This window comes from Bombyx mori, chromosome 4 (assembly GCF_030269925.1).
Source record: "Bombyx mori chromosome 4, ASM3026992v2".
Taxonomy (NCBI): Eukaryota; Metazoa; Arthropoda; class Insecta; order Lepidoptera; family Bombycidae; genus Bombyx; species Bombyx mori.
In genome coordinates, this window is record NC_085110.1 from 3,300,485 (window position 1) to 3,326,996 (window position 26,512).

The 26,512-nt window shown below is 37.4% G+C and overlaps 2 non-coding genes across 2 annotated transcripts; one reads left to right on the forward strand and one right to left on the reverse strand.

The window, feature by feature from the left end:
- Positions 1 to 160: 160 nt before the first annotated feature.
- On the forward strand, positions 161 to 232 carry TRNAQ-UUG (transfer RNA glutamine (anticodon UUG)). The gene has a single exon. It is a non-coding gene; the product is annotated as a tRNA-Gln (tRNA).
- A 3,310-nt stretch (positions 233 to 3,542) lies between these two features.
- TRNAQ-UUG (transfer RNA glutamine (anticodon UUG)) lies at positions 3,543 to 3,614 on the reverse strand. Its single transcript has one exon. It is a non-coding gene; the product is annotated as a tRNA-Gln (tRNA).
- Positions 3,615 to 26,512: the final 22,898 nt, after the last annotated feature.

The following is a 26,512-nucleotide window of genomic DNA, read 5'->3' on the forward strand; positions in this document are numbered from 1 at the left end:
TGGATTGCCGAGTTTCTTGGCGGATCTTATCAGTATAACGACTCTATCTAGTTTAAATCGTAGAAGCAAGGTTGAGCTCATAAAATACTGTTTTTATAACAGTACCTATAAGAGAAAACTGTGTTAGTAAAAACACTTTTATTTAGCGCTAACCATCATCGGTTCCATGGTGTAATGGTTAGCACTCTGGACTTTGAATCCAGCGATCCGAGTTCAAATCTCGGTGGAACCTGAATTTTGATTATAAAATTATAATATTTTTTTCCTACAACCTTCTTCGAGCTCGTGTCTCAAAGTATGCAAAGTCATACACGATGCAACGAAGACACTATTTAAAAGTGTTCATTTCTTTGATGGCGTTTTTGTAATTATTTACGTTTCGCGAAATAATTTTATGATCATTTTCTTTTTTTTTCCTACCTAATCGTTGGTAGCTTAAGGGGCTATTCGAAGTTCGCGCGGACCGGTCGGACACCTCACGGGCTCAACTTGAGGGGATTGCTAACACTAGCCCTTAGAAGAGCAGTGCTTCGCTGAATCAACTACTGGATCGGAATCTCAACCCACTGAGAAAATCCGGCGAGAAACTCAGTGGGTTGCGTCTATGGACAAGTTCGCACGTCGAACTCTTCGTTGCAGTCGACGAGGACAGTGACCGGTGCTTGAAGAGCGTAAAAGCACTGAAAGAGGTTCCGGGGGATCCGAAAAGACATGTTTTGGGCGATAGCGGCTTTGCGTTGTCGAGTCATGCCAATTCATCAAAGTAGCGTTCTGACGCTTTCTTAAGATACTTGCGTATCAGTTCTTCTTTCTTCAGGGCCACGTCATAACGGAACGTATGCAAGTTTATAAGGTTTCACCTTCTTAAGGGACAATTTATTTCGCTTGCAGATCAAGGGGTGGAGTCAACCGATGGGAAAGCGGCTCGATCGCGATCATTTTCCATATTTTAAATAAACACCAAAAATGCAAGATGGGTTTTATTTTGCATTTATCACCAAAAACAGATAAATAGATAAACACACATTGCATTTTTTTTTTTTTACTGTAATCACTTAAAGGAATTTGAAAGGGGGTGTGGAGCAAAGTCGAAATTATGATTCATTGTTTTTTTTTTAATTAATGATTTAAGCGAAAAAAATAACCCAAATCCGGTCCATCCAACCAAAATCGCCGCGCATATATAATTCAGGAGCATCCACGTGCGTCTCGGACGCAATCAGTATGGTGAATAATTGATGCGCCAGCCCGCGATGATTGCGCGGCCCCGGGAGATCGGAGATTTTGACCCCCGCCCTCGAGTACACCCCAGGATTTATAATGTCATTATTGTTTTTACTGACGTGAAAAACTGGTATTACGTAGGCCATTGTTATTGATGGAACTTCAGAAGAAATTAACCTCTTACATTTCATACTTCGTTCGTTATAATGATCGCGAAGATTTCGATCAATAGAGTTTGTGCATTAAGTAATTAATAATTTTTGTAATATTTATAAAGTCACTGTCCGTCCGCATCTTCGGCGGGTGTTCTACAATTTACGCAGCGTGAGCGAAGTCCCGTGCTCGGCAGTAGGATAAAAGATAACCTATATTCTTTCCCATACGCTCGCTGTCTGCCCTGCTTGGGAGGTGCAGCGCCGTGTCCTTGTCGCAAAGATAGGTCCAGACTTGTCGCTGCCTGGCGTCGTGGCGTCGATGCTTGGCAGCGACGAGTCTTGGAAGGCTATGCTCGACTTCTGCGAGTGCACCATCTCGCAGAAGGAGGCGGCGGGGCGAGTGGGGCAAAGCTCTCCTCACTATGCAGAAACCCGCCGCCGCCGACCAGGGGGTCGGGAGCGGGGTCCCGTCCGTAACCCGGTCTCCTAAGAGCTTCGGGCTTCACCAGCTTTGTGCGGGGAGGAACCTAGACGTGGGGCGGCGTGGTAGGTCGCGTTCCCCCGACCACTCCGTGGGAAGGTGTAGCACGGCACTATCAATCGGGCTCTTGGCCCGTCGACCGAGAGAACCGGCGGTCATGTTGCTGGCGGCCGCCGGTCCGGCGTCTGGGGGACGGCGGGATGGATGTAATGTGCTCTGCGTAAACCCTGTCCCGCCGTCTCAATAGCTCCGACTGGGTTCCCCCCCGGTCCGGGGTAGGGCGCTGGCTGTGAGCGGCAGGAGTTTTTAGTGAGGTTCGACTCCCACATACCCCACCTGCCGTGCGGGTAGGGATCCGGCGATTTTCTCCTGTGGAAAAAAAAAATATTTCCCAATGTTCACACCATTTCTATAAAAATAAGTGAAAAAAAAACACACATTTACTTTAATTCGTAATTGGTAATTCGTTGAGTATAATAACTCTTTCACCTGAAATAATTTGCATAGAGAAATAATTTTACAAATTTAATGCTTCATTAAAATTTTAATGTCAATGTGTTTTTCAATAAATAATATCGATTCTAGTTCAGACCTTTTAAGAAAGATTACGTCACCTCAAACAAGTTACAGAACTCGTTTGTATGGGTCACTGACTTGTGAGGCTTCAAATGGCTTATCTCAATTAACTGTTTACTTTCATAGTTTTGTTAATGTAACTATAAATTTATCTTGCATACAAATATAGTACTTGCGAATATTTATTGAAATCATTTTACCGATAAAACAAATCAGTGCTAACGTAAAAATGCCCATATGTATAATAAGTCATTTGGTTTTTTTTTATAAAGTTAGGTGGTTAAATTAGTGGTAGGACCTCTTGTGAGTCCGCACGGGTACCACCACCCTGCCTATTTCTGCCGTGAAGCAGCAATGCGTTTCGGTTTGAAGGGTGGGGCAGCCGTTATAACTATACTGAGACCTTAGAACGGAAACTTCAAGGTGGATGGCGCATTTACTGCCTCCAGTAACCACTTAACACCAGGTGGGCTGTGAGAACGTCCACCCATCTAAGCAATAAAAGAAAAGAAAAAAAGTTGTGAAGATGAGTGAACGAGCAATCCATCCAGTGTTGAGTGATATCGGAATTCAGGATTCAGTGTGAATTCGGTCGTAGCTTCTATCGTATGGTTTCGGCTATCCCCCCTTAAAGACCTAAACGCCTGAGACTTCGCGAGACACAAAGCAACGGATTGTCATGATTTTTTTAAAGTTTGAATAATATTAAGTCATGAGAGTAATTTAGGCTACCTTTTATCCCGATAAAAAAAAATCATTCGCACGGAAAACTATACTGAAACTCATCCGTGTCTGCGCGGGCGAAACCGTGGCCAGCAGCTAGTAATCTCTATTTTATTAATAAGCCGTTTTCGTCTGAATTATCTTTAAAAGTTTATTTCATTTAAATTGTCAGGTAAATAAAAATTAATAACTACAAACGTTTTCTTTTGGATCAACGTACATAAACACACGTTCAGACACGTGCTCATCAATGACTATTAAAATATAGTAAAACGGAATACTTTTAAAAAGAAAATTAAACCGATAACGCGTCACGATACTGCTTCGAGAATTTCCATCGAGTTTCGTTCGTTCAAAATTCAAATAAAAATACTAAAAAACTCAGGTTCCACCGAGATTTGAACTCGGATCGCTGGATTCAAAGTCCAGAGTGCTAACCATTACACCATGGAACCGGTTGGTGATCACACTGAAATCACCAAAGCAACGCCACACATAAGAAAGTAACGGTATATCTAACAACAAGTTATTGCGTCAGTTTTCACTTTAGATTCAACTTCTCTTAATCGGCACGATTTTTTTTATGGCCCTTTTAGGCAGACGAGCATACGGTCCACCTAATGGTAAGTCGTTACCGTCACTTAATTTTACAGCGCTTTTACTAAACGCTTGACCCGAATATGTAACGTAATCATCCTGTATAATTCACCAACTTTAGAGCGTCCCTAAATTTTATAATTTGCACACACGCACACACATCTAGGATTCAAAATAATAAGTTAATTTCATTGCGTTCACAAGAATAACTGGGATAGACACAAAATAACCCTATAAATTTTAATGGCATTTAAGCATGTTGTTATCTATTTTTAAGATGCAAATAATTATTATTCACCTATCTAAATTGTTTAATAGAACCGTATTTTTTCAATAATTTGTTACCACTAATTTCACTCAATTGTATCGTGCGTTGATATTTCTGGTCACACTATATGATTAATTTACCATATTGAAATTACTTTTTTTTATTAGAATGACCAGTACATAATCGGTGCTGAGATCAACCTGGACGCATCATCATACTATGATCAGCTCGAGTCATATTTTTTTTATGATTGATGGATTACTGGTGGCCCGGAGGCCTTTCCAGTTCCACCAGGACAGGTGGGCGAGCAAAGGCTCAGCTAGGAGGGGTGGGATTTGCTAATAGCTGCCCGAACGCCTCCGAACGAGATCTAACAACTCAAGAGCAACTGCTTCGCGATTGAATCTACTACCGGATCGGAATCGTGACCCACTGAGAAGATCCGGCGAAAAACTCAGCGAGCTGATGCATGGGATAGGTGTATTATTTTGACCCCAAATGACATCGCATAGAGATGCTATAAATAAAATGGCGTTTACTGGACAATTCAATGCTGAGGAACATCTCTGCAAGATTAAATGAGGCTGTAGACTCTTTATTGCCCCTTTAATCTTGGTTACTTATTCTGTCTGTCTGTCTGTCTGTGTGTATCTAAAGTACATAAAGCCGTCGATTGCAGACCATATATATACCTATATATATATGTATATAGATAAATCTATCCATGTTGACTTCCACGGTGAATAAATAGCATCGTGTATTATTAAAAATCAAACCCGCAAAATTATAATTTGCGTAATTACTGGTGGTTAGGACCTCTTGTGAGTCCTCGAGGGTAGGTACCACCACCCTGCCTATTTCTGCCGTGAAGCAGTAATGCGTGTCGGTTTAAAGGACGGGGCAGCCGTTGTAGCTATACTTGAGACCTTAGAACTTATATCTCAAGGTGGGTGGCACATTTATGCTGTAGATGTCTATGAGCTCCAGTAACCACTTAACATCAGCTGGGCTGTGAGCTCGTCCACCCATCTGAGCAATAAAAAAAATGTTCTACAACAAACTTATCTTTAAAGTTAGTTTATAGATGTTTTGAAAATGATTGTATGTCATTACCTACATCAATGACAATAGACACAGCTATGAAAATGTTAATTGCAATCAACAAAATAAAAGTAACCTTAAAAACTTAAAAGCTTTCTTTAAAAAAACGAACTTAGCTTAGATAGGTACTTTACTTCGCATCGTTGTGGAGCTTTAATCCACAGTCGCGTTCAATTCCATCAGCTATATAAATTTCCAATACCGCCCCAGCGATACCCGATCAAAATTCAAATTACCTTATGTCACAGCGAAAACCCTATCTTGATGCTTTCCTACAAAATTCATCCTAAATCCACTAAGAATAAAATTCAAAATCGCTTAAATATAATGTAGATTGAGTTTTCGGCATAGCCAGTGTAGTCTGATATTACATAATCAATTTAGAAGTGACGACTTTAACCTCAAACGAATATTTTGGTGGGAGTTTTAAATTGTTAAAATTTTGGCTGGTTTACATTCAATATATTAAAAATAATTATTTTTGGGTTGAGATCAATGTGAACTCCAGGGGATCTCTTGGCATGAAATTCGACTGAACTTTGAACTCGTTTACATATCAAATCGCTTAAAAAATAATCCTAGTCAACAAAAAAGTTTTGAATCAACTGATTTGAAATGTGCCCTGCACGATGTTTCCAGGATGCTATGACTTAAGCTCCTGCAAACTAGGCTTGCGTAGGCTAGTTAGGCAGCAATTTGGCTGTGCCCCTAATTGCTGACAGCCATGAGCGGCAGTTCAGCATTTAGTAGTCCATTTGCACGACTGCCTATAACAAAGGCCATTAAAAATATTAACATAATTTTTTCCAAACGATTACTTCAGAGCGACCTCCTTCTAAAACTAGATGGAGTATATAGAAAAACCATTAATTATTACATCCGACACGTGCATCTTACAACAAATGTTATTATTCTTAGCACACACACACACGTGCATATTCCCTCGCAATGTTTCAAATCAACTTAAACGCGTATCTTCGACATTCAAAAACCCGTCACGACACCAATGAAAAGAGCTGTCTTGGGAAAATTCCCCAACAAACTTAACTTTACCATTCGGCGCGTCTTATCTACAAGGAACACGACCAATATTTCTTGTCTCCTCAACTGAAAAACATCTTTGTCGGCGCATTTACATAAAGATGGCTACCGATGAAGTTGGAGCAAGCCAGAAATCGAGTTAAAAAAGCGAGGGTACTTTAAAACTGTCGCTTAGTTGAGACGTCGAATCCGTTTAGAGTTTTCAAGAGTTTGAATGGTATTAGCGGTGGGATTATTGAATTCGATAGGTTACCTTATAATAATATATATTTCCGCAAATCTTTATGTTATATGATACAATAATATTGACAACTAGTTCAGTTTCTTATGATATATACCTAAGACCTTCGCAACTTTTGGCATTTATCCATTTCTATGAAGAATTTAATATTCATTGAAATCATGAACGATTTTAATTGAAGCCAGATAATTTCACTAAGCTACAAATAAGTCAGAGAATCATAATGAAACCTAAACATTTGTCAATATTTTAATCGGGAAATACAGCTATCTTCCATTTGTAGCGGCAGTGTACTCAATTATTAGGTAATTCTATCTTGACAAAAATCTACATTGGCTAGTAGCAATAGTTTTAACAGCCCTTATATCACAGAATTAAGACCTGTAACTATTATACATCAAATCTACTTATATCAAAGTCATTTATCTATCGATATAAAATTATTGTTAGAATGTTTGTCGTCTATGCGTTCCTAAACAATTTGAACGTTTGTCGTTAAAGGTCTACCCATCTAAGCAAAGAAAAAAATATATATTATATATATATTTGTTTCGGAATATTCGGGTAATTTCAAATGTATTACCATTTGGTAGGCTATGCGCAAATAAATATGTCTTAAATTCACGACACAAATTGCATTTACGAGTATATCAACTGGATACTTTCGTTTACTGGCTGATAATTTTAATTTGATGCAAAGCCTGTAACGCTGTAACAACCAGGTATTTTTAACTGTTTGTTTGATTCGTTCAATAGATGAAGATGTCTCTTAAAAACGTATCTCCCCTCCAGATTTGATTTGCAGCGCCCTCGAAGAGCCGCTTACACCAATTTAATCGAGTCCATTGAAATTCAAGAGGCAAAGCAACGAATCAATTACAGCCTGAGCATTCAAATAACGTTCCTGGCTGATAGAAATGTACACGAAGAATTTGTGTGTGATAAAATGTGAACCAATATATTAAATGTACGTGGATGTTGTGAATTTCCTTCGGTGAATGCATTATCTGCGGCGGATAAAGTTTTCACAAAGTGTGAGTATATAACTAGTGTTGTTTCGGAAATGTTCGGTCGCAAGCCGTCTTAGTCAGGGCTGACTCTGAAACTTTTGATGTCTCGAGCGTCATTCTTTTGTTTTAATACATTAGTTTAAAGTAATCTTTGTTTGGCCTTAATAGACAATTTTAAATTGGGACAAATCGATATTTTTTAGTTGGTTAGTCTTGCTTTCCGTATAGTCTAAATACGATTGGCGCATCGGGTCGGCAAAGGAAAAAGACATTGCGTTCTCGTTCTACACGTTATTATTAAAACAAAGAACAACCGGTGAATGCTACAGATCATTTCTCCGGCTTTGCTTTAGTGTGATGGTTTCCACGTGCCCATTCCACCGTCTAGACCAGGGGCTCCCAAACTTATTTTGTCTACTGCCCACACTGAGAATAAATTCTTTTTTAGCACCCCCTTTTTTCACCTACTTAAAAACCACTATAGCTAGAGCTCAGTCGGTGTCTAAGAGTCTTTCTAGATGAAATAACAAATTGCCTCCCAAGCCTCCACACAACGCACCCATTTTTTTGAGTCTCTTTCCGCCCCCCTTTAGGCCTGCAGCGCCCACAAAGGGGCGTTATCGCCCACTTTGGGAAAGACTGGTCTAGACGATCTTTGCGGGCGAAGTTTTATTTTCCCAACCTATTATTCCATGGTAGCCTAAGAGACTGTTCCAACTACGCCTTGACGGGCAAGTGAGCTCACATTTGCTAGCACTATCCCTAGCAAAAGCAGTGCTTCGCAGAATCTACTACCGGATCGGAATTGCGAGCCTCTGAGAAGATCTCGATGGTCGCTTCAGGTGATACAATCGTTGTTTCGCTTCGGACACTTCCGATTACTGACTGCGTGCCATCTCTGCAACGAATTATAAAAATAGTCGAAACGAAATCCCTAGAATCGTCGAGAATATTCCTCACAAGTCGAATACATTCGATCTGTGTTTCCGCTCTCTGACAATAGATGGCGTTGTACTCCTCGATCGCTTTAGATGTTAATAGATCCTTCGATATTCGTCCGGCTATTCGGCCTTAGATGGTGTTCCTCTTACCGGCATAACAATATTATCATCTTCGGGTTATCGTCATATTTGGGAATATGGGGGTTATGGCTATATAGCAGCAGGCTATATGGGGATAACCTTCTCGAAGCCCTTGTAGGCAGACGAGCATACGGCCCACCTGAATTGATGGTGAGTGGTTACTGTCGCCCATGGACTTCAGCAACGCCAGGGGCAGACCCAAGCCAGTGTCTACCGTAAAACAATAACAACTGGAGGGCCGTCTTAAAGTGAAAGCCGCATAATTACAGTTGGAACGTTTACCTACAGAAGACAACAACTGCAATAGATGAATGAATACCTTTGATCTCATTGCAATACTCTGAAAGTTTCACTTAGTTAATAATCATCAGTGTATTACCAACGATTCTCGTTCGCGAAAACCTTCAGAGGAACGTATCTAATATAAACGAAACGTCAATAATAAACTAATAACCCGTCATCGTAATATCTAAATGAAATGTGATTACTTACAATACGATCGGTCGCATCGAATTTTTATATCGTCATAAATACGACAGACTGAACCTTGGTTATACGATTATTTACGAGTGCCAATACGTTGCTAAGTGATAGGTCGGTAAATTTATACGATATACGCTATATTTTATAGGAGTCACGCTGTGTACTGATATTGTTTCTTTTATTTGTTCTGAACAATATTTTTTTTTTGGCTTAAAAACCTTGTGCGCTCAATCAGCCTTGCCTACTATATCGACGGAAGAAAGCGAAAATGTCGTAACTTGTATTTTATGCTAAATCACTTTTTACTATATTATATTATTATTATACATATGGCTCTGGTGTTTTTTTCAAGTTACGACAATTCCGCTTTCTTCCGTCGATATGCATTTTGGACAAACTGCACATTGAAATGCCATTGGGAAAATTTGGGAAATATGTAATGGGAAAATAGCTCGGGAAACTGGTGAAAAGTTGAGACGTCCTATAATATGCGTCGGGCCTTAAATTATACGTCCGTGCCTGTCCGTAAGCTTAAAGGGGAGTTCCTCTCTTTCTACCTCCAACTAGAATTACAGAACAGAGTTAGTTCTTTAGTTTAAGGGATCTAGTAGTAAAAGTCACGAAAAGATTAGTCTGGTTTGAGCCCCGTGAGCTCACCTACATGTTAGGGGGAAGCTGTAGGTGAGCTCACGGGGCTCAAACCAGACTAATCTTTTTTTCTTCTTTTCTTCTCTAAAGCTGAAATAGCCAGTCAAGGTTATCAGCATAGGTAGGAAAAAATGTATTTTTTTAGTACTTGAAACTATAAATAAATAGTTACTATACTATACTATAGTTACTATACTAAAACTATAATAATAGTTGTAGGAATATACGACAAAGGGAAGATCTTCCACCGAGCGGATGATATTGCTCGGTAGACCGACGGTCCAAATGTTCTTGTTCGGAACTTGTATATATGCGCTTTAGCTTGAAAATGTCGTAAGCTAGATTCAGGCATCTGTCAATTATCTTGCGTTGTATGATGGCTACCCGCCACATATAAAAGCTTATAATATCGAGGGGTGAAAGGCAATTTGGTTTAAGCGACATTTCGCGTAATACGCGACATTTATCTTTGTAATTAAATTTGCAATTTATTTGGTATTAACATTAACAGTTCGATGTTTTTAATTAAACTTCAATCAAGTTTACTCCATTAAAATAGATGAAGAAGTTTTTTGTTATGATATTTTTTTCAAAATTTCAAACTTTATATGAGTCACTCTCCTGTAAAGTGATATAATGTCGCTTAAACCAAATTACCTTTCACCCCTCGTATATGATTAAGGTTAAATACAGGTCTGTGGCATCCCACAGAAAAAAAGTTCTTGATGCTTGAAGCACTTTTTTTATGATTGAAAGATTCTCCGGCCCCCTTACCGGCCTCACCAGGACAGGTGGCCGAGCAAAGGCTCAGCCAGGAGGGGTGGGATTTGCTAACAACTGCCCGAGCGCCTCCGAAGGAGAACTAACAACTCAAGAGCAATTGATTCGCGAATGAATCTACTGCCAAAGATTTTTTGGCAGTACTACTTTGGCAGTAGATTCATTCGCAAAGCAATTGCTCTTGAGTTGTTAGGTCTCCTTCGGAGTTCAATAGATAGCTCAACTATATATGGACACATTTCGCGCTAAATACAGACGCACACACTTAGACCGTTACCAGTATACCAGATATTTTTAAAAAGATTAATGTGGAGGTCAGATGGCAATTAAAATAAAAATAACAGCTAGACAGACCTACTGCGAAGACATAAATAATTGCCAGACTGTTGTTCCATTACAGAAACTATTTATTCATATTTGATATATAAAATGTTGTCGAACAAAATACATTTCCCGATAAAAGTCGATCCATCGCTTAAATGTATACCAGCGATTCAAAGTCGTGAAAAACGTCTTAAATTTACGGAACACTCAACCGAATCAAGGTGCGTGGAAGCAAAAAAATTATGCAAAAAGCTACGATGGTCAATTCGCCTCCGAAAGGGTAGGTTTATGACGTAGAGCATCAATATTTTATGCGACACCCCGACTATAGAATCAATCATTCACGGTCGCATCGTGTGTTGCTAGGAAACTCGAATTATTGGAGCTATAAGGAAAAACAGGTTTAATGATTAATTTTTTGGGACTTTTAGCAGGACTATTAGAGCAGTCTGATTTAAGGATGAAAAAAGAAAAACCGAAATACTACACATCAAAACAGAAATTTCACTTCATTGACGTGCACCAAGTTGCAGGCGTACCGTTTTTTTTAGTCCTTTATTACAAATAATTATTTTAAACCTTTATTGTAGAAAATTAAACATCTCTCAGTGAGGAAATCTTTCAAATCAAGTACCGTCGATGATCATCTGTCATAGCCATTCCCACATTTTATCATTTGGGTTTTCCTATTCATTGACTTGGCAACACAGTCCTCAGTTTATGTATTCTGTATTCAGAGGTGGTATTTTTTATCATATTCTTTCCGAAGCGTATAGTAATGCAGAATTTACGAACGATTCAAAGATATTGAATATCTTAAGGCAGTCTTTTCGGGGACACCTCTGTGAATGTACAAGCAAATAAAAGTATATTCAAAAATTTGAGTTCCCTTTTTTTGACATAAAAATGACAGCATGATACAGTGTGATAAATTCCTTCATTGTTGATCCATACATTCGCTGTTAGATTATCTCGGATCCTTGATAATACAATGTTATGTTAGATAGTATTTTCCTAAGAGTCACATTATGTTGACAGAAAGTATACTCGTATTTATTGAATTATCAATAATAAACCTATTTTTTTATATTGCTTGGATGCGTGGATGCGCTCCCAGCCCGCCTGGTGTTAAGTGGTTACTGGAGCCCATAGACATCTACAACATAAATGCGCCACCCACCTCGAGATATAAGTTCTAAGGTCTCAGTATAGTTATAACGGCTGCCCCACCCTTCAAACCGAAACGCATTGCTGCTTCACGGCAGAAATAGGCAGGTAACTTGCATCACTAGATACGAATGCACCGGATGTCTTATCTTTTAGGCCACGACGACTTAAAAACACAAAAAACAATGGCTTAAAGCCATTCTAAAAAGTTGTAAACGACATATTAAGTATTTATTGTTGGCATTTGTTCTTCAATTAAATTGTGACCACAGATTATTTTAATTTAATGACTTCAATTCACATTTGGGATAGATAATTTCAATAACAATTTTTTTTATACGAAATTAATGTTTACTTTCTGATACGGAATTTAATTAACAAAACATAAGACCCACATACTACCTGGAGCCACTGCGGTCATCCACAGTGCGTTTCCAGAGATATTTTTTGGAACGTACCATCCGGCTTTGGAATGAGCTCCCCTCCACGGTGTTTCCCGAGCGCTATGACATATTATCCTTCTTCAAACAAAGCATGTAGAGAGAGTGCTTATCGATAGGCAGCGGCTTGGCTCTGCCCCTGGCATTGCTGAAGTCCATGGACGACGTTAACCATTCATCATCAGGTGGGCCGCATGCTCGTTTGCTCACAAAGGCAATAAAAAAAATACATATGTACACACTTTCAGGGTATCCATCAATGTTCGGTACGAAATGGGAAACCAATGAAAATTTTACTTTTATTACCTTTAATTATCGTAAATTGAAAATTATGTCGGCACAAAGAGCTGTGCAGTGTTGAAACTAAACAATTAATACGCATAATTGAGAGGGATGAATCCTCTCTGGGATAGACTCGATGTGGAGTTTACACGCGATGCCCGATTTGAGATAATCGTAGCTGGGTTTTATTGCACGAATGTAATTAGTACTGGAAATTTTATTTAAATTAATATAAACCGGATCGTCAGCGTGTTCTGGTATGTAGTTTGAAAGCGGTTCTATTTGTGAATGATGACAACGAAACAATATTATCACTCAACTTTGCTAGGCAAAGACCTCCTCCAAAGTACACAACAAGCTCTGGACTTGCCTTGTCCGTGACGTATAGAAGATTCCTGCGAACTTCTTCCAGCAGAAGTAGGCAGAGCAATGCTAGGGTCGGCAGACTAAAGCACATAAGTCAAAATTTTCAGTTTATTTTTTATTACATCATCGGTTTACATTTTGCTCAACACACAATCTGACTAAAGCACATAAATCAAACTCAAGTATTTCATGGCGTATTCAAGCGGCGTTCTGTATCAACCTTAAGAAATCCTAATATAATCAAACGAACTAAAAAACATAACTGGACTTATGTTCTAAGGAACACCATAAGTACAAAGTTATTAACGTAAGAAGTCTGACTTATGTTATAAAGAACATCAAAATGTAACATTTCTTTAGAGAAAGTGGTTACTTAAAAATATTTATAACGTAAACAATACTTCGGTAAGTGGTTTTAATTTACTAATGTTGTCGATTGTGCACAGTTTGTTGGTTAGTTGTGTTAGTTAGTTGTGTGTGAGTGCTTAAATATTTTAATTATTTAAGATGAATATTCAAAGATGCAAGAAATTAGTTGAAATGGCGTTATCCACTCATCTGGAAAGCAATGAAGGTATATTTTCACATATCTTCAAAATTATGATTTGCAAATTACGTAATTATATCAATATTATATCATTATAAATAGATGATTGTCTTGTCCTTTTTTAGAAAATGTAAATCAACAGTCGATTTTGAACTCAGAGAACCTAGTGGCAGACAATCCTATACCGTCGACATCATCAGGTCAAGTCAGTAGTTTAACATACCATCCTGTACTTGACTTCTCTAGTGATGATTCTGTACGAGATCCATGTTATGAATTACCGAGACTTTCAACCACATCAAGTTCAAGTACTTGTGATGAAATTTCAATTAATCTTAATGTGTCTCCAAAAAAGAGTATACGTACTATAAAAAGAGAAAAAAAATTAAAACGTAACTTAGGACAGGCATACAAAACATTAAAAGGAAAATGTATATCAGATCGCACTATGAAAGAGCTACCTGTTTGCAGAATGAAATGTAAAGAACGTATACCACTAACTGATAGGCATGCCATATTTACAGAATATTGGCAAATGGGGTCATATGCAAAAAGATCTGCATACATGGCGTCTTTAATGGAAATTAAAGATAAATCTACGCAAAGAATACGAGCTATTGAACCTGAAAAGCAAAAGCTTAGAATGAAGACATATAAATACTTTTTTACTGTGCATGGTAAACGTGAACCTGTCTGCCGAGGATGTTTAATGAAAACGTTAGATGAAAGTGACAATTTTATAAAGACAGTTGCTATGAAAAGGAGATCATCCATAGGGGGTACTCAAACTGATGACATGCGAGGGAAAACAATTCCTAAGCATAAGATATCAAACGAAAAACGCCTAGAAATTAAGACACATATCATGTCATTTCCATCATACGAAAGTCACTATACGAGAAAGTCTACATCAAAGAAGTATTTGCCATCTCACTTAACAATGCAAAAGATGTTTGAGTTATTTTGTCAAGATCGGAATAATCCACCTTCAATCAAAATCTATAGTCAGGAATTTCACAAATTAGGACTTTCATTTAAAAAACCGCGTGTCGATACTTGTTACACTTGTGACAAGTTTAAGATGCAGATACAGTTATGTCAAGAGGAATCTGTTAAAATAGATCTCATACTTCAACATGATAACCACAAAACGCTAGCTGATCAAGCCTATGAAATGAAACGAGCTGACACGCTAATGTGCAAGAATGATGACACGTTACAGGTGTACACATTTGATTTACAGCAGTGTTTGCCAACACCAGCTCTAAGTTCTTCTGTAGCCTTTTATAAACGGCAATTATGAACGTTCAATTTAACTGTCCACGACAACAAAACTGGTAAAGCTGTTTGCTATGTGTGGCACGAGGCGGTAGCAGCTCGGGGAGCTAACCAAATCGCTTCTTGTATTTACAAGCACTTAGAAACATCCGTATCTGATAATACGAAACATATAATTTTTTACTCGGATACATGCGGTGGGCAAAATAGGAATTCCCATGTCAGTTGTATGTTTACTTGGGTATTGCAAAAACATCGAGCTATCAAAACAATTGACCACAAATTTATGATACCTGGCCATAGCCATTTAGAAGAAGATACCGATCATGTCATCATAGAAAAAAAAAAGAAGAAAACGGAATTACAGGTATTTCATCCACATGATTGGATACAGTTGATCCGGTCTAGCAGCAAAAAGTTTAAGGTTGTTGAAATGAAAAATACAGACTTTTATGACTTTTCATCCCTCCTCAAAAGTGCTTTAGTTTTAAGAAATAAAGATACCGATGGGCGGCAGTTTAAATGGCTGGAAAAAAGATGGCTACGCTATGAGCAAGAATTTGGCATTCTCACTTATAAAGACACCCTGAATATAGATTCGCCTTTTTCTACCTTTAACTATAAAAGAAGAGGGTCCAGTATTCCTGATCATATTCCTATAATATCTATACAGCCATTACCCATATCCATCGAGAAAAAAAATGATTTAATTTCGCTGCTCCCTTTAATACCGGATATTTTCCATGAATTTTACGTAAGTCTTCCCACGTTGGAAACTTTACGAAATACTGATCCAGATATTTTAGAACTCGATGAAGAAGTAGAATTTTAATTAAACATTGAGTTGTTATTTATATTTATGACTTATATTATTATAATATATATCTTAATTGTTGATCTTTTTCACTTAACTCATACTATTATTGTGTTCCTTATAACTTAAGTCATCTAAAGATTAAATAATCACATTTACTTTAAAATATTTAATTTTAATAATAAGTTAGTGTTATAGACTTATATAATTCAAATAAACATTATTAAGTTTGTTAATGTATAAGACTCTAAATAGTTTTTTTTAATTCCTGTAAAGTAGAGTTTTTTGACTTATGTGCTTTAGTCTGCGGACCCTAGAATGATTGTTGGAAGGCGCAGGTTACCGCATCACACAGGGTAGATGTAAGATTAATTAAACATGAATCCAAACTTTGGATATATCAAATACATTGTTTTTTATTTTTATTTTACACTATTTTTAATTCAAATGTATTAAATTTTATTTTCTATTTTTTTTGTTGGATATTCTATAAAACGCGTCTTTTTTAGGATTATTGATTTTTAATTTTTTACTTTTTAATTTTCTATAAAAGCGTACTTTTTGTTTTTTTGAACTATTATTTATTATATTAGAACACGCTTCTTCTCGGTTGACCACAAAAAAGATAGTTGGTGAATAATAAATGGAATATGTCAACTACCTACTTGGAAATTTGCTCAAAGCATATGCTCAGGAGTTTCTCGTGTGCTCATGATAATATTAAGATGCCTTCGACTTTTTTGTTCTCGCAATTTTTATTTGTTATTTATTTATTGCTTAGCTGTGTTGACGAGCTCACAGCCCACCGGTGTTAAATGGTTACTGGAGCCCATAGACATCTACGACGTAAATGCGCCACTCACCTTGAGATATAAGTTCTAAGGTCTCAAGTATAGTTACAACGGCATTACATAACATATTTTAAAACTTAAACTACATTTATGTCATCAGCTATATTGTAATGTCAAATTACTTGCAGTCCCGGCCCCCTTTGCTTGTAGTTCATTGATTAAAAGTGTCAACGGTAACCGCTTATCATCAAGTTTGCTATGAACTCGATTAGCACACGCATCCTTTAATTATTATTTTTTTTGTATTGTTTGTATTTTGCAGTAGGTAAAGTAGTTAATGGCGCGATATATAAAATCTTAATGCCGATGCTTTGATCGCGTGCTCAGCGCCATCTTGTTAGCAAGAACTTAGTGTAGCGGTTAGCAGGTGGCCACATTGATATGTATGGCTTTGTATGGCTTTGTTTATTGCTGTGAAAGTCGAAACAAACACTGGATGCGTTTAGGGTTTTTTTTTCTTTTTCCTACCTATGCTGATAGATAGCCTTGAGAGGCTATTTCAGCTTCGCCCTAGCATGTAGGTAGGTTTGCTTACGGGGCTCAAGCCGGAGTGATACTAACACTGGCCCTAGCAAGAGCAGTGCTTCGCAGAATCTACCACCGGATCGGAAACGCGACCCACTGAGAAGATCCGGCGAGAAACTCAGTGGGCTGTGTCTGTGGGTTAATACGCTCGTCGACGAGGACGGTGACCGGTGCTTGTGGTACTTAAAAGCACCGTTAATGGATCAGGAGGATCCGTTATGACGTGTTTTGGGCGACGTCGTCTATTTACCATTCGGTCTACAGGATCGGGTTTAAGGTTTTTCTACGCGGACTCACAGTTAACTTACACGCTGTAAAGTTATTGCACAGGACTAGCAAATAGCAATACCCACTTTAAATACTTGAATTGCAATTAAAAAACTATTAAGGTCTTGCCAAATGTTGCTTAAGAGCCTTGAATATTTTTAAGGAAAAAAATTACCTCTACTGTATTCTTATTATAAAATAATTTGCTTCTACCTAGATTATTTTTTATATATTACATTTTTAAATTATTTTATTTTACTTGCTAAAATAAAAAATTAAGTTACTTGGTCTATTAGAAACACCACTTTATTTGAGATGTTTAACAGTGTGTTCAACGCGGAATTTGTCAAAATACCGGTCTGCTGTAATTGAATTAATGTAGCATGTTAATCTTTTTTTAGGAACTTTCTAGAATTGTATTTTCTGTTGTCAAATATAAAATTTGATTCTCTTTCCTAGGGCCATCATCACCTTACGCTACTATATGCTACGAATTCTTTCATATATGTATAAGTACGATGTACTTTTGCGCAAGTTCACCCATAGACACAGCCCACTGAGTTTCTCGCCGGATCTTCTCAATGGCTCGCGTTTCCGATCCGGTGGTAGATTCTGCGAAGCACGGCTCTTGCTAGGGCTAGTGTTAGCAACACACTCGGCTTGAGCCCCGTGAGCTCACCTACACGTAAAGGAGAATCTTACAAGATATTTCCTGGTACTAACTCAACACTTCGCTATACCCAGCAATGGCACATTAGGGAGAGGACTAGTAGCTTCTGGAGAACACGCAACTTATCCTTCCGTACAGGATTTATCCTGTTGCAATTTCAAATAGAAATAGCTCAGCGGTGACTTTAGTTCTATAGTTTCCTATTACAAATCTGTGAAGTCCTCTATTTGAATTAAGTTTTCGTCACAATCAACACGGCAATTTCAGGAGGTAGACTCGGACAAAAACGATGACAAACAAATGATACTTTTTTTATTTTATTTCAACTAAAGAATAATAAATTTAGTGACCGCTAAAAAGCCATTAGCGAAATTCTGGACCGACAATTATTTTTCTCTCTAGATTACCTTCAAAAAAGTTATACGATACATTTCACAGACCCACGTTGCAGTATACCGAAGGTCATTAAAAGTTTATGTGGGCGCGGTCCTTCGAAAGCTCGTAGGCTGTTCTCGTATATAAAACGAGACAGTACCACTGCACCCTTGCATCGATAAGACTTGACTGGAATAGAGTATCGCTTGCCAGATGAAACTTAACCCCAAAAGGCGCATCGCGCGGTACATGCAAACCCAACTGGACCAGACTGGACAAATAATGGTACTGAAACAATATTCACGTAATTGTGTATGATAATAATAAAAAATAACAAAAACGAAAACCGAATTAACGAAATAATCATTAAATAAAAGACTACCGATCGGATCTTTGTAAGGTTTAAAGGGGACCACATGAGAAACTAGCTTTTAAATGAAAAGCCGGACGTCATAATCGGAGAGAGCGATTATGAGGTGACAGACACACAAAAGTCAGTCGAATTGAAAACCTTCTGCTTTTTTTGAAATCGATTAATAATTATTATTTTCATTTTACTATTTCCAAAACTACAAGTGCTTTTCAGTTTCCTTGGTCATAGATAATCAAAGAGTAATCGATCGCGTAAAAGTTAACTCGAATTTGTATGGTATTGGAACGTTTGCCTACGTTTTTCTATTTTTTTTGTTGCTTAGCTTGGGGCGCTGTTCCAACTCCATACAAATTTGATTAAAGATCTATCGCTTCATCGTCCGCGTCCGCTTCTCCCGGTGTTTACCCCGAGCCGGATTCATACACCACGGTAAGTGCTCGATAATTATCAGTCGTACGACATTTGACGGCACCCGCGGGCGTCGTGGGCACGCTACGTAAACGACACGACACGACCCACTTTAACTACACACGTATAAATTTACTTTTTATTTGTCTCGACTCTGTAAATGTCGACGGCCATTAAGAGAATTGCTTTCGATTTGGTTACGATCTTTTATGTATCGTAAAAGATGAAGCGTGTTACTTGTAATAGTACTATCTACATTTATTTATCTGCTTTCGAACGGCCTAAATGTATCTTTTATTGCATTAAATAATCAATATTAACATTAAGAAGATTTCAAATGATACTTATAGTGAAGTAAAATGCTTCGATCAATGCGTTAAAAAAAAAAGAACTTAAACTGCCATATTGACATTTCCAAAAACGCCCGGTTTGTTTCACAGTAAGCCAAATATTCTGTACTGTTTGACAAATAAACACCAATATTTGAACAAAACACCCCACGGTACAAATAAAATGGGCACATACATAATAATAATTTAATTATTGACTTCGTTTCGCACTGCAAAATATTAATTCGCTCAATAACTGTTCTACTCATCAAAACAAAATCAATTTATACGCTAACCGTCTAGAAATAAAGACTCATTTTCGCTGCAATAAAAGCATATTTTCAAAAAAGGAGCATCTATTGTGCCATAGACATTAATGTTCCAGTCTGCTTTTGTAAAACAAACCTTATATCGTTAGAGATAGAACGCCTTTAATTTGTATTCCATTTTATGTTTGGACTGGGAGGGCGCGAAAAGCCCTAGGCCTATTTGTGTCGGTTTCACACTTACAACAATAGTGTCATGATTCGTGATCCAGGATTATCCGAGTACAATCCGGGATTAGGTCGCGTTGCGGCAAACAAATGGAGTCGGACTAACGAGCGGGAAACAAGTGTTCTACCTACTGCCGCGTCACTAATAGCGTGTTCGAATTTCAAATTGTTTTTTTTTAACAGCCATGTAGTACACTGCTGATATAAATCAAAATTGAAAGTGGACCTTTGATCTAAATTGAATTCTGTAATCCAGTATTGAGTTGATCATACCTAAATTGTTGAATAATTATGTTAGTTCGAAATTTACTGAAACAATTTAACAGTATTTAAGCTAAATACTCGATAACATAAAGTAGTAATATATGTGTTGAATTTAAATGGTGCGTGGGGATAACATGCGTTTATTGTGAACTAGTGCGGGTAGGAACTATCTATTTTTGTTATGGTTTCCGCTTAGAATGGGGAGTCAGCCATTAACAGCAATTTCTTTAACTGAATTAATAAAAGAAAAAATTACTTTGAGTTATGCTAAGGTTAATTTTTATCCATTTATATTTCTGCATCGTAATTTGCGGGATTACAAAGCATGGTTACCGCATTCTTCCCGTTTTGTGTTAAGACAATTAATCATTTCGCAAACGACTATTATCTGTGGGACACATTACCAACCATAATAGTTGTACGACGGGCTGAATTATCCACAAATCTCCGCCATCTTGCTTAGACCCTGAGTGATGTCGTGAACATGATGAATTTATTATTAATGTAAAAATATTATGAAGATAATTTTAAATGTCATTTCGAATGAATTTTAAAATGAAAATCTAATCTATCTATAAATTAATTGCTGTTCGTTAGTCTCGCTAAAACTCGAGAACGGCTGAACCGATTTGGTTAATTTTGGTCTTGAATTATCTGTGGAAGTCAAGAGAAGGTTTAAAAGGTAAGATAAATATGAAAATGCTCTAAATTAAATAAATACAACAATTTTATTTTTCCTTTGGTGTGTCCCCCGTCGGACGGATTCCTTTCGTTTGTTTTAAGTTTATTTTATACAAAAGATTAGATCTTTTATTTATCGATTGAGGCACTACAAAGTCTGCCGGGTCAACTAGTAATATATAAATAAACTCATGCGATATGGTCGCTCCGTAATTATGTTAGTTGTTGCTGGTAATAAATACGGCAAAGATGAAAGTAATATTGTATTTAAGGTGTTTTAGGTTAAAAAAAATTATTGCTTAGATGGGTGGGCGAGCTCAAAGCCCATCTAGTGTTAAGGGTTACCGGAGCCCATATCTACCACGACGTACGTGAGTGAGCTTGTCTAAGACAAAGTTTTTAAAATTAAAGAGGTTTTTCTTTACCCATTTAAAGATGAGGAAAATTAAAATGCTCAACCGCTGAGACTTTCGCATTAGCTGAGTTTTCTCCTTAATACGCCAAACAGAACAATTAACGCCTCCCGGAGATCTACCTTCGCTGGTTAAGCGTTGTCGTCCCACACTAATTAATCAGACCGAAGCCCCATGTAGCCCGGCGAACCACTTCAAGTCGTATTTGGTTTGATACACATTTGTATAGGAAACCTCTTCGTTTTATCAACTGTACTCCTCCTCCTTGCATCATGCTGAGGGTCGTGACCTTTTCGGAGCACTTTTGTTCGGACTATGTACCTCCATACATTCCTGTCCACTGCGCAGTGGATAGCGACATTGATTCTGGAGTTCATTGTCGTCTTAATTTCACCCTTCTTCCTCGCAACGTCGCAACGCGCAGGTGGGTACCACCACCCTGCCTATTTCTGCCGTGAAGCGTTTCGGTTTGAAGGGTGTGGCAGCCCTTGTAACTATACTTGAGACCTTAGAACCTATATCTCAAGGTGGGTGGCGCATTTACGTTGTATTTGTTACAAATGTTGTATTTGTTATTTGAAACAATAAAGAGAATGCGCGTAGCTACTCATTGTTGTATCAATTTCAATCTTTATCTTATGTGACATAAGAACGATTGTCTACTAGGTGACTCTTAATTGAAGGGGTTAAGTACCATTTTTAGGATTTACACTGAATGAAGGTGTTATATCCCTATAAACCATATTAGACCTTAAAAGTCAGGGTTTAAAGGCTACTTTTAGAAATTGCATGCGATAAAGGAGTTATGTACGATAAAAAAGCACAAGTAACAGTCTGTTGCCCGTTTTCTCAAAATTAACACATTGTATTATATTAATTGAATTATTGTATAATTATTATATTAATTGAAGACATGAGGTGATGAAGGGGTCACCTCATGTCTTCAATTGCTTACAGTCAGCTCATAGCTCATGGAATTTGAAGATATTTTAAAGGTCTCCAAACGTTCAACGTGGGCTCGGATGATCCAATGGCATCAGCAACATGACCGCTTACTAGCAGGCGAACCGTATACGAACCGATGACTGGTGGTAGGTACCACCGCACTGCTTATTTCTGCCGTGAGGCAGTAATGCGTTTCGGATTGAAGAGTAGGGCAGCCGTTGTAACTATACTGAGACCTTAGAACTTATATCTCAAGGTAGGTGGCGCATTTACGTTGTAGATGTCTATGGGCTCCAGTAATCACTTAACACCAGGTGGACTGTGAGCTCATCTAAGCAATTAAAAAAAAGAAGGTTCGAAACCACGTTATCTTATTCCAACAAAGCGCGCGAAACACAGATCATAGAAACACAGTGTGTGTGTCTCTATGATCTGTGGCGCGAAAGCACCGAACCACGTGCGCTTTAACTGGTGCTGCAATTTTCAATTAAGCTCCGCCATATCACCACTAACGACTCTAACGTTCGTATTGCTGTACTACTCGAACATAAAACAAAACGCATAAGTTCGTCTCGCTCGCACCAGTGTGAAATCAGTCCGACAAATTAAATCCTGCCTCAGATTATTACATAGCTCAGCGACTGATAAATAACCCGCTGGGACTAGGGTGGGAGCTTTCCGAACGCGTCAGCGAAGTTGGATTACAAAATTTTGATATAGATATGGAATACTCCAGAATGAATCGACAATAAAATATTAAATTGCGTTTGCTATAATATAATAAGAAAAATATATTTAAAGACTTAATCTTTTTTTAAATTAATATTTTAAACAGTATTATTTTACTATGCAAAATTGAACTTAAACACTAAAGAGTTTTAAAGGCTTTTCTTTACATGGTTTTTCTTTAAATAGATATCATCGAATTCGTAATCTAACGAGTCGGTATCACTTAATAGAAAATTTGTAAATCGAATTTTCTTTAATTTTGTTTAGCTTCTGTTGAGAAAATATCTCGTGCAGAAAATTTTGCTTCCAACTCTTGACGAATACTGTTGCTATTCATAGACACAACCCACTGAGTTTCTCGCCGGATCTTCTTAGTGGGTCGTGATTCCGATCCGGTAGTAGATTCTGCGAAGCACTGCTCTTGCTAAGGCTAGTGTTAGAAATCTCTTAGATTGGGCCCGTGCGTTCATCGACCTGTTCAGGCGTAGCTGGAATCGCCTAGATGGGTGGACGAGCTTACGGCCCACATGATGTTAATTATTACCGGAGCCCATACACATCTAAAACGTAAATGCCGCCACCTACCTTGAAACATGAGTTCTGAGGTCTCAGTATAGTTACAACGGCTGCCCCATTCTTCGAAACGCATTACTGTTTCACTGATGATATCTCAAAACTTATCTTGGTCTTATGTAACGTATTATGATAGAAACATATTTCTATTAAAAAAAAAAAATAACAAACATTTTCGATTTGCATTACATATTTTTTTTAATATACGTACCTACAAAAAGAAAAATATTTTTCTACAATAAAAAAAAAATTTAAGCCGAAACTTAGTCAGCTTAGCATACTGGCCACCGCTACGAACTAAACGTGACCGAATTCAAATTTCGAAAGTCCATTCCGAATTCAAATAGGCCCGACCCCGGTCCAGTCGATTCGGCTTGCATTCCCGAACGACGCGACGTCTGCCTCTCGCTGTGTTATATTATGCCCGTGATTTATGGCATCGAATTCTCTTCGGTAATTAGTGCGTGCCTTGCGCCTCCCGACCCGGTAGGTACCGCGGCAGGGGTTTTTAATGATAATTCTGTTTGTTAGCGTCGCTTTCACGAGCTTTAATGAAAAATCTGTGGTTACATACGACAATGAAAAATGTAACTCTATGAAAGCAATCAGTTCACTTCGCGAAATATATTCCGAATCGATTTTCTCTGTCAGGTTTCCTCAAATTACTAACATATATTTAGTTTTATAAAATAGATCCGTTTGATTATGATGCATCTTTATTTTATAATTACTAGCATTTTTCGTATATTTCATAAAAAGAGGAGGTTCTCAATTGACTCAAGGTCTGACCACTGGTTTTTGAGTTATCTTTAAAAATGCATATTTAACTGCTTAGACTACATACATTGATAATATTTCTCTTATTTTGTTGAAGTAGATTTCCTTTTTTGTCAAAGCTTTGTATTACGTAGTAAACATAACAATTGACAACATTTTCAAGTACAACTTGAATTGAAGATATATACATATTGTGTATACATATTGTTTTCAAGTTTTAAGATTACAATGTTGGAACAACTAATTGTATTGTTTTGTGTAATAAAATAAACTTTATCATCAGATTTTCGTTTCGTGTTTTTTCACTTTTAAACTATGACCTAAGATTGTTCCTACTAAAAACACCATAGCAAAAAGTATGTAAAAATATAAATTGCTAATAAGGAATAATTGAGAAAGATATTCAAATTAGATTCGAAATTCAATAAACCTCCGACAACTAACAAAATAACTATCACAAACCAAGCGCTAAGCACAAAGTCTACCAATTATACTGTTATTACTTCGTCAAAGTTCAAATATAAAATCGAAGGGTGAAAGTATATTTTTAGTTTAGGAGCTAATTAAAGTTTAACATTTAGAAAAAAATATCACAACATAAAAACTTCTTCAGCTATTTCAATGGAATACATATTATATATATTTACTGGTGGTAGGACCTCTTGTGAGTCCGCACGGGTAGGTACCACCACCCCGCCTATTTCTGCCGTGAAGCAGTAATGCGCTACGGTTTGAAGGGTGGGGCAGCCGTTGTGACTATACCGAGACCTTAGAACTATATCTCAAGGTGTGTGGCGCATTTACGTTGTAGATGTCTATGGGCTCCAGTAACCACTTAACATCAGGTGGGCTGTGAGCTCGTCCACACATATAAGCATTAAAAAAATAAAAATAAAACATATAATGTATTATTTTATTCACATCAAAATAAAGTTTAGCCTAGTAAAACTATAGCACAAACTGAGTTGCTCTATAAAGAGAAACAACATTTAAAGCCATTGCTTCACCAGTTTTTATGTTTTTTATGTTTCAATATTCAAAAATGTTTTAATATTTCAAATGTTTCTTCTTTTATTGTTTCAATATTCAAATTATCATTTATGTCACCTTTGTAACATATTACCTAACCTCTTTTAAATTTTATTTCATAAATCATATAGAGGTTACATACATTTAATTGAAGTTCAATTAAAAACGTCGAGTTGTTGATGCTAATATGAAATAAGGCCGAATGTTTAATTACAAAGATAAATGTCGCGTATTCAGCGAAATATCACTTAAAACTTTCACTCCTCTGTATGATCGTCGATTTAGTTAAAATTTTATTTCATGTAACAATGTCAAAGAAAAAATAAAAAGGTCACAGAAAAAAAAAACTAAGCCTTCACAAGAGTTATGTTCGAAGAGAAAATCCTATGACATCAGCGACGAAAGATAATGTGATTGCGATCAGGTGCTCACTGAGTGTATTGCGGGTCTAAGGAGGCGCTAAAATGGCGCTGGAAACTTATTGAAAATCTAGACTTCAAAATACAAGGCAACTAAAATAAGTTTTAGAAAAAAAAATACCGCGAGCTTTTAATACAGCTAACTGATATAAATAGCTAAAGAGTTTGCGTTGGTGAATACTTGGTTCAGATGAACGAGCTCACGGCCTAGCTGGTGTTAACTATGGAAGCCCATGGACATCAACAACGTAAAAGCCGCCACCTAGCTTAAGACATGAGTACCAAGTCACAATTATACAGCACAACTAGTAAATATTAAAATAACAAATACTTTAACTAAAAATAAGCAAAGTAGATTTTTTTTTATTGCTTAGATGGGTGGACGAGCTCACAGCCCACCTGATGTTAAGTGGTTACTGGAGCCCATAGACATCTACGACGTAAATGCGCCACCCACCTTGAGGTATAAGTTCTAAGGTCTCAAGTATAGTTACAGCGGCTTCGCCACCATCGAACCGAAACGCATTACTGCTTCACGGCAGAAATAGATTTTGTTAATTTGTATTTTAGTTCTAATTTATGTCAAAATTAATTCATGTATAATATTCCGACGCCAAATCGGAGGAAAAGGGTTCAAAGCGACATTTTAGCGCTACCGTCATCATAGGTACTCCAATGTACACATGCAGACGGTCGCGTCATCCACTATTGGATTAAGATTTTCTCATTCCATCTCGCAAGCGACGCTACCCAAACATAACG